Source organism: Myotis davidii, unplaced genomic scaffold (assembly GCF_000327345.1).
Source record: "Myotis davidii unplaced genomic scaffold, ASM32734v1 scaffold334, whole genome shotgun sequence".
NCBI classification, from domain to species: Eukaryota; Metazoa; Chordata; class Mammalia; order Chiroptera; family Vespertilionidae; genus Myotis; species Myotis davidii.
Window position 1 is genome coordinate 1298967 of NW_006285797.1, and position 8387 is coordinate 1307353.

General features: G+C 36.2%; 1 protein-coding gene across 3 annotated transcripts in view; it reads left to right on the forward strand.

The window, feature by feature from the left end:
- Nucleotides 1-8387, forward strand: part of KHDRBS2 (KH domain containing, RNA binding, signal transduction associated 2) — a 484502-nt gene that overhangs the window by 306360 nt on the left and 169755 nt on the right. The gene's annotated exons all lie outside the window — the stretch shown is intronic.

Consider the following 8387-nt stretch of genomic DNA (forward strand, 5'->3'; position numbering starts at 1 on the left):
ATTGTCAAGCACAGGCTATTCATATGCAAAAGCTGCGGGCAGCTTGGGTGGGGTTATAAATTGGATGAGGAGGGGTCTTAGGGAATCACCTGGGAGGAGCAAACAGAAATGGCTGCTAGTCAGCTCTGGGACCCGGAAGGTCCCTGCTTGGGAACATTGACCGCAACGAGCACCTCCTTCTGGGAGAAAGCCACCCCTGAGTTCCTGCCTGATGCCAGACAATCCGGTTCCTCCTCATATCTGTCTGGGTCCACCAGCTCCTCGCCTGGCACTGGAGCTCAGAAGAAGTGGGACTTGTAAGTTCAATTCCTGTGCTGGCCTTTTAAGAGGAGCAGCTGGGTCTCCAGCAGCCTCTGTGTCACTGAGCCCCACACCCCACTGGATTTACAGCCCGTAGTTATGGGGACTTCTTTTCCCAGCTCTGGGTCCCTGGGCTGGGGGTTTGGTTTGGGGCTGGGACCCCTTGCTCTTCCGGGCGGCCTTTACAGAGACAGCCTCCGTCTGGATTAAAAAAGCAGCACAGGTGGGTGCTGGATCAGCCCTTTCCTTGCCTCTGCACCTCCTACCAGTCTCAGTGTGCTTTCTTCTTTGTTTCTCTAGTTGTAGTCCTTCCATTCAGCCAGGTTTCCAGTGGTTCTGGATGATGGTTGTTCTGTATTTTAATTGTAATTTTGATGTGGTTGTGGGAGGCAGTGAGTACAGGCATTTGCCCACGCCACCATCTTGGTTCTAGTTATCTTATTTTTTATGCTTGTTATACAGTGTGCAATATATTTAATAATGCGAAAAAAGAAGAAAACATTCTTGAGCAACAGAAATTACCGCAACTAGCAGTTCTGTATAGAAAGTCCATAACATTTTACTTTGTGATATTCTATCTCCTTTGATGAATAAGCTTTGGGAAGCCTTTATACAGATCTTATGCAGAGTCATGCACCAAGCAGATTCTTATTAAACCTTAATTGACTGTTTTGACCACATTTTGTTAATGAGTTTTTCTAGTCCCTAGTCTGGGATGATTAAAACTCACCCTTGTATTGGCTAGGTTATTTAATAGCTAAGATATTTTGCTAAATAATATTCAGCACAGCTCTAGGTGTTGTCTGAAATAGCTTCCTACCCATTTCAACTCGGCTATAGACTTGATATTGGCACAGGACCCATTGCTTCCCACAGCTTCTTGTTTATTACTCTGATGAAAGTGTGGTAACCTAGCTGTCTGTAAGGGCTGAGGACATCCCAGATCTCTTTGTCATGGCCCAGACGGGTTACAGTCTGCATTTCATTCTCCCCTGATATCGTCTGATGGTCTTGGCATTGGAAAGGCCAAATATGCACTCACATGTTACCAGTGGTTATAATCACAGTTTTAAATGTGCAGCAACAGTGCCCATCGTCGTCTCAGAGGAGAGAATTTGGCAGGAAAATGGTCCTTCACTGTGCCTCCAGGTAGACTCTCTACACCTGTCATTACCTGGCATCTATACACAAGTGGAATAATCTTCCCAATTTGTATTTGGGCACAATGCCATCCTAGCAGATGGACACGAGTGTATGTAATTGGGAAATTATACATATACATTAAATAGGCAGACTAGAAGCATGAGTCCTTTCTAGGAACATCCAAACATCTGTCTGCTCTGAGCTCTTGTGTGTACTGTCTGCACCATATGTCATCACAGTGGGAGGGCCTTGTCAGAGATGAGAAAGGAGCACTCATGAATTCCATGAAAACTGTTCCATAGGGCAACTATGCCTCACCCGAAGCAAAAGAACCATACAAGTATTGTGAATATCTTTGTTATGATTTCAAGATAATCATAAAAAAGAAGAAAACATTAAGAATTGATTTTGGTAGCAAAAAAAGGCAAAACACTTCTCATATTACAGGAAAATTAAAATTTGGATAAATTTAAAAAATGTCTTTATATGATATGATTGTGTTATTTAGGCCTTGATAGACTCATTTAAAGGTTTACTATTATTTAAATTGCTTTTGCCTGAAACCAAAGCCATCATACCAATCAGCACTTTTAACCCCTTCCCCGGCAGAAACGTGTATACTCGTTTTCACAAAATGTCCTTTTTCAGTCGTCGACGAGTATACTAAGAAAATATGGTAAAAAAATATGGTTTATAGGAAGACGAGTTACAAACTGTTTTCATAACCAGCATAAAAAATACTATATAGAACTAAAATAAAAAAATTAGTCTGAAAAAGAAACGTTTTTAACAAAAAAATTGTTGGGGAAGGGGTTAAAGCAGCTTTGTAACTCATCTTGCAAGGCAAGGAGTATTTTTAGCCTATGTTTGTTTTATTTACTGCAGGTGTGCCCCAAAGTAGTAAAGCAATCTTTATTATTTGAAGTGTGGAATCTCAATAATTTAGAATCCTGTCTAAAATAAGATTAAGGTATATCCATAAGTATGCTTTGTCTTTTGACTGGAACAGTTTTTTTTTCTAAATTTTGAAATACTTCAGCTTTGCATATAAATTAAAGGATTATATTAAATTGTCTTTTAATATTTATTTATTTTTAAATGACTGAAAATTATTTCTTCTGGTTATTTTTTTCAGCCTGAATTGCTGTAACTTTACCTTTCTTTGTCCCTTATGAACTTTTCACATGCTTAGGTGATTGTCTATCTCTTTCTCAGGGCTCTTTCAATATTAAATTAATGACTAAAAGTATACTAAAATAATATCATAAAAATACAGATCATTATTATAATTACTACTTGTGAACTTACCTTTTTACTTTTCAGTGACTATATGTTCACTACAACCAACCATTCATATGCATTTTTTTATGACTCCAGAATCTTAGAACTCAATACTACTCAAATGAATTAATATGTGGTATATTTCTTTTTTTTCTCTTTTTTTAAGTGCAGGCATGTGATTTCCAAACCTGCTATGATTTTATTTTTTTTAAAATATATATCTATATATTTTATTTCAGAGAGGAGGAGAGAGTGAGAGAGAGAGATAGAAACAATAAAGATGAGAGAGAATCATTGATCGGCTGCCTCCTGCACACCCCACACTGGGGATTGAGCTTACAACCCAGGCATATGTCTTGACTGGGAATTGAACCTAACCTCATGGTTCATAGTTTGATGACAACCATTGAGTCACTACAGCCAAGCCAATATGTTGTTTATTTCTAATAAGATAACACAAGATAAACTTGGAATGTTTTGTTTACTAGTATCTTTAAAGTTTATATACCCGATGCATTGGCAATGCATGTGACAAATGTTCAACAGGATGTTCTAGCTCAACTAGACTCATGTAGTAGTTATGAAACATTAATGAAAAATTAGGCCTGGCCAGTGTAGCTCAGTGGTTGAGCACTGACTTATGAACCAGGAGATCACGGTTCAATTCCTGGTCAGGACATGGGCCCCAGGTTTCAGGCACAATCCCCATTAGGGGGTGTACAGGAGGCAGACAATTAATGATTCTCATCATTGATGTTTCTATCTCTCCCTCCCCATTTCTCTGAAATTAATAAAATATATATTTTTTAAAAAGTTAGAATTGTGCTTATTGAATGACTGTAAATAAGCACTATCATATAAAATTACAGACTTTGGTGTTTAGAAAATTATATATACTGTGGGGCCTTGACTTACGAGTGTCCCGACTAATGAGTTTTTTGAGATACCAGCTGTCTCTTGGCCGATTTTTTGCATTGAGTTGATAGAGTAATTTGAGTAAATGAGCTCCTTAACGAGCTCAGTCTCGGAACGAATTAAACTAGTAAGTCAAGGCCCCACTGTATGTTATAAAAATAATGTACATGATCTATGTAGTCTAGAGAATATTTAGAATTTGAACTATCTCTACACTTGGGCATTTAAAATAACTTCCTTCTGTATTTGTAACATTTAGATGCTTTATTACTATAAATTCAGTGGTATATATTTTGGTTGTCCAATTATAAAAACCTGAGTTTATTAAAATATCTGATCATTTAGCATTTAATGATCCAAATACTGAAATTAATAAGTTAACTGGTCATCTTAAATTATACAAATTTGCATTATAAGTATGATTAGAAACTTTCTGTCACTACATCATTTTACTCTTCTCTTAGGCAATCTCTGCGCTTCAATGATCACAAATAGGTGTAGATGACATTCAAATTTACTTACCAACCCAGACTTGACTTTCTAAGGTAGCCCTAATGTCTCTTTGGCACTTTAAACTTAAGGTGATCATGATCAGATATAGATTTTTCACCTCCAAACTTTTTTTTTCCATTTTTTTCTTTATCCGATTAATGGTGTCGTTGTAATCCTAGTCATTTCTGATCCTAAAAATGTTTCTTGTTCCTACTTTTCCCAGTCATACCTTCACTTTCCACTATGTACTTTTAAATTTCTTATAGTTGCCAGTATTTTCTCTCTCTTACACCAAAACACAAATGTACACACCAGCCTTTTCATTGTTGCCACAATTCATCTGTGCCAACCATGTTGTTCTACTCTCCAGCCCAAAATATGCTTTGTGTTTTCCAAAAAGTGTCACTCTGAATCTTCCATATTTTCTTAAGTAAAGAGTTTAAAAATGCAATTTATTTTATTGAAAACACTATACCCTTTTTGGTATTCAGAAATCAGATTTAATTTAATCTGTATATAATGATTTTTAAATAAGCGAATGGCAAGTACTTCAGTTTTATCAGATTATGTTGATGTAATTGTCTCCATTAACGTTAACAGGTTTACCAAAGCTCTCAGTTTAGTTATCTTAGGAACTTGATGTGTCAACACTCTGTATGTTAGTTTGGGTTCTCCAAGAGGCAGATGGCAACTTGGGATTAAACATGTAAGCATTTTATCAAGGAGCATTCTCTGTGACAAAAATAAATAAATAAGGAAGCCAAGGAAGGCTGGAAAGCCCTCACACTGTGATATCTGACCCAAAGGAAAGAGAGGTGGGAGCTCTTAGATTTTCTTGGTGCAATGGCATTCTAGGGACATCCCTTACAATTATATAGTGACTAGGACTCCACCAACCTTATTATATTGTTTGATTCTGGCATCAAATATATATGCTCTAAAATAGATTTTTACATATATTAAATTAATCTGCAATTTGTTCATTTTTATCTCCACCTTCAGTGTTGCCAACAATGAAAATGCGTCCATTTTTAACAATTCATAATGATCCTGAGAGTCCATCAGTTTTCCTCAGATAAGAAGCTGCAAAGATCCCCTTTCTTATTAGGAATATCCATGGAAAATTATGGAATTTTTCATTTTGATGGTAGCTTGTCAGTTCATTCAGAAATAGCAATTCATCATATTCCCTGATCTTAATAAAATAATAAGCATGTTTATTCTTTAGTTTGGTTGTTGCTTCAGTGAGAAAATTCAGAGGTAGAAATTTAATAATTCATGACTGATTAGAAAATATAATTGTTTTCTGTATAGCTTTTCTGTCAGCCAACTATGTTGAGCCCATTATTGTTATAACCAGGTACTAAAGAGGATAAACATAAATGAAACATGTTAAAAAGAAGGACATAAATGCCTTTGGATGGACTAGTACTTTTGCTTGTAATCAAGACAGTTTTTGTAGGTAAACCTGTGCGTTAGAAAATCTTATAGGCTGAATGCAAACCTGCCATTTTCTAGATATAGGTGTATAGGTGAATGCACACAGTTTTTATTTCATGTTAGTATAACATTTATAAGTAGAGCTAAACTGGCATAATTTTTTTTCAATTTTATTTGAGTTACAGTGTACAGTCAATATTATTTGGCATTAGCTTCAGGTGGACAGCATAGTGTGTAGACAATGATATGCTTCACAAAGTGGTCCCTCCAGTATTTCCGGTACCCACCTGGCACTATACTTAGTTAAAACAATATTATTGACTATATCCCCTATGCTGAGCTTTACATGCTGGTGACTATTTTGCAACTACCAATTTGAACTTCTTAAACCCTTCAACTTTTTCACTAAGTTCTCCCAACACTTCCCTTCTGGCAACCATCAGTCTGTTCTCATTGTATATGAGTCTGTTACAATTTTTTGTTTGTTTATTTTCTTCCTTAGATTCCATATATAAATGAGATCATCTGGTATTTGTCTTTCCCTGTCTGACTTATTTAACTTAGCATAATACCCTCTGTCGCAAATGACAAATCTTCATTCTTTTTTTATGGCTGAGTACTATTCATTGTGTACATGCAGCACCACGTTTTTATCCACTCGTCTATTGATGGACACTTGTGTGGCTTCCATAGCTTGGCTATTGTAAATAATGCTGCAATGATCATACGGATGCATATAGTGTTTTGAATTAGTGTTTTGGGATTTTTCAGATATCAACCCAGAAGTGGAACCACTGGGTGGGTCATAAGGCAATTTCATTTTTAGTTTTTTGAGGATCCTTCATGCTGTTTTCCTTTGTGGCTCTACCAATCGACATGCCCACCAATAGTGAACAAGGGTTCCCTTTTCTCCATATCCTTGTCAACATTTGTTGTTTTGTAGATTTATTGATTATAGCTATTCTGACTGTTGTAATGTGATACTGAGTGTGGTTTTAATTTATACTTCTCTGATTATTAGTAATATTGAGCATCTTTTCATATGTCTATTGGCCATCTGCATGTCCTGTTTGGAGAAATGTCTATTCAGGTCCTCTACCCATTTTTCAATTGAATTTTTTGTTTGGTTTTGCTGTGGGTGTGTGAGTTCTTTATAAATTTTGGATAATAACCCCTTATTAGATGTATCACTGGAGAATATCTTCTGCCATTCAGTAGGTTGTCTTTTTGCTATGTTGACAGTTCCCTTTGCTGTGCAAAAACTTTTTCATTGGAGAGAGAGAGAGAGAGAGAGAGAGAAAGAGAAATAGTAATTTGTTGTTCCATCCATGAATTAATTGGTTGATTCTTGTATATGCCCTGACCAGGGATTGAACCCACAGCCTTAGCATACTGGTTCTATGACCTAACCAATCAAGCTACCAGGCCGGGGCTAATGTGCAAAAATTTTTTAGTTTGATGTTGTTCCAGTTGTTTATTTTTTTTTTTCTTTTTAAACTATGATGCGATAATAGACTTGATTTTTGGTCCCACAACTAAGTCTCAAACAACATTTGTTAGCTTGTCCTTCTAGTCTCATCTCCTAAACCTCTTATCAGCACTAGAAAATCTACTTGATTAATTTCACTTGAATATATATTTACTGAAAAAAGAACTTGATCAGATTGACTATTTGGCAAAAACCCTTGCAGAAAATTTGGTCTTGTCCAAAATATCCATAGACACATTTGGTCCACGCCTAAAAGATCATTGATATGTGCTGACATTTTAATAGCTCATGCATCAGGAGATCCCCTCCTCAACTTTTTGTCCTCTGAGCGTTTCTCTAACTGCAGGATCTTCTCAGAAATCATGGTTAATATAAATTTTGTTCTTCTGCAAAATTACAACCTTAACCCATGTACCTAACCCCATGGGCCATTATCAGCTGGGACACCTAGGCAAGAAGGGTTATTTTGGGCAATACAGCCACAGCACAATGATTGGACCAGTAAAAAAAAAGATATTTTATGTATTAATTCTATAAACTAAAAATTTAAATAAATATTATGGTCTATTTTAACTCAGGGACATTTTATAAGCATGGATATTTTTGACACCAAATAGCAAGGACCATCTGGTTTGGACCAAATAAACTCACGGATGTTTTGGGCAGATGTTTCAAGAACATTTTGATACAAATCAAATATCTCAGTGGATGTTTTGCACAGAACCAATTACTCAGTTTTGTAGTATTTAATCAGGTTCATGTGTTTATTAGTAAAAGAAGAAACAGGTAAGACTGACATTTGTGTTTTGTTTTTTTTTAAGATACCATTCATCTTCAGTGACTCAGATACACTCTTCGGTCATATTGAAGTAACTGACAGGTTTCCACATTGAAGAAGGAGGGGTAGTTCCTTTGACTTTGACTAAATCTTTGGTTATTACTGTGAAATTTGTCTTCTGCTATTGCTACCACTCTCTGTCAGTCTAATGCTAGACCCCAGAAAATGTCTTATTTTTAAACATTGCCTATCAACTTGGTTGGATTTGACAGCTTCCCAGTTGTCTGACACTGTCCCTATTATTTGCACTTTTTTATTATTTTGACATAATAAAATATCTACTCAGTATCTACTGTGGGCCATGAGATTGCCCCTTTTTGGTTTATGCATCAGGAGTTATAGGAGTATCATGCAGTCATTAGTTGTTTTTCATTAATTCTATTGTTAGCAATCATCACCTGGGTTCATGCCAAGATTTTACTCTAAGTCGTTATCTTCCCTTTTCTGGCTAACACATCAAGTGACATCCCAACCAAAGTCATCGGAGTT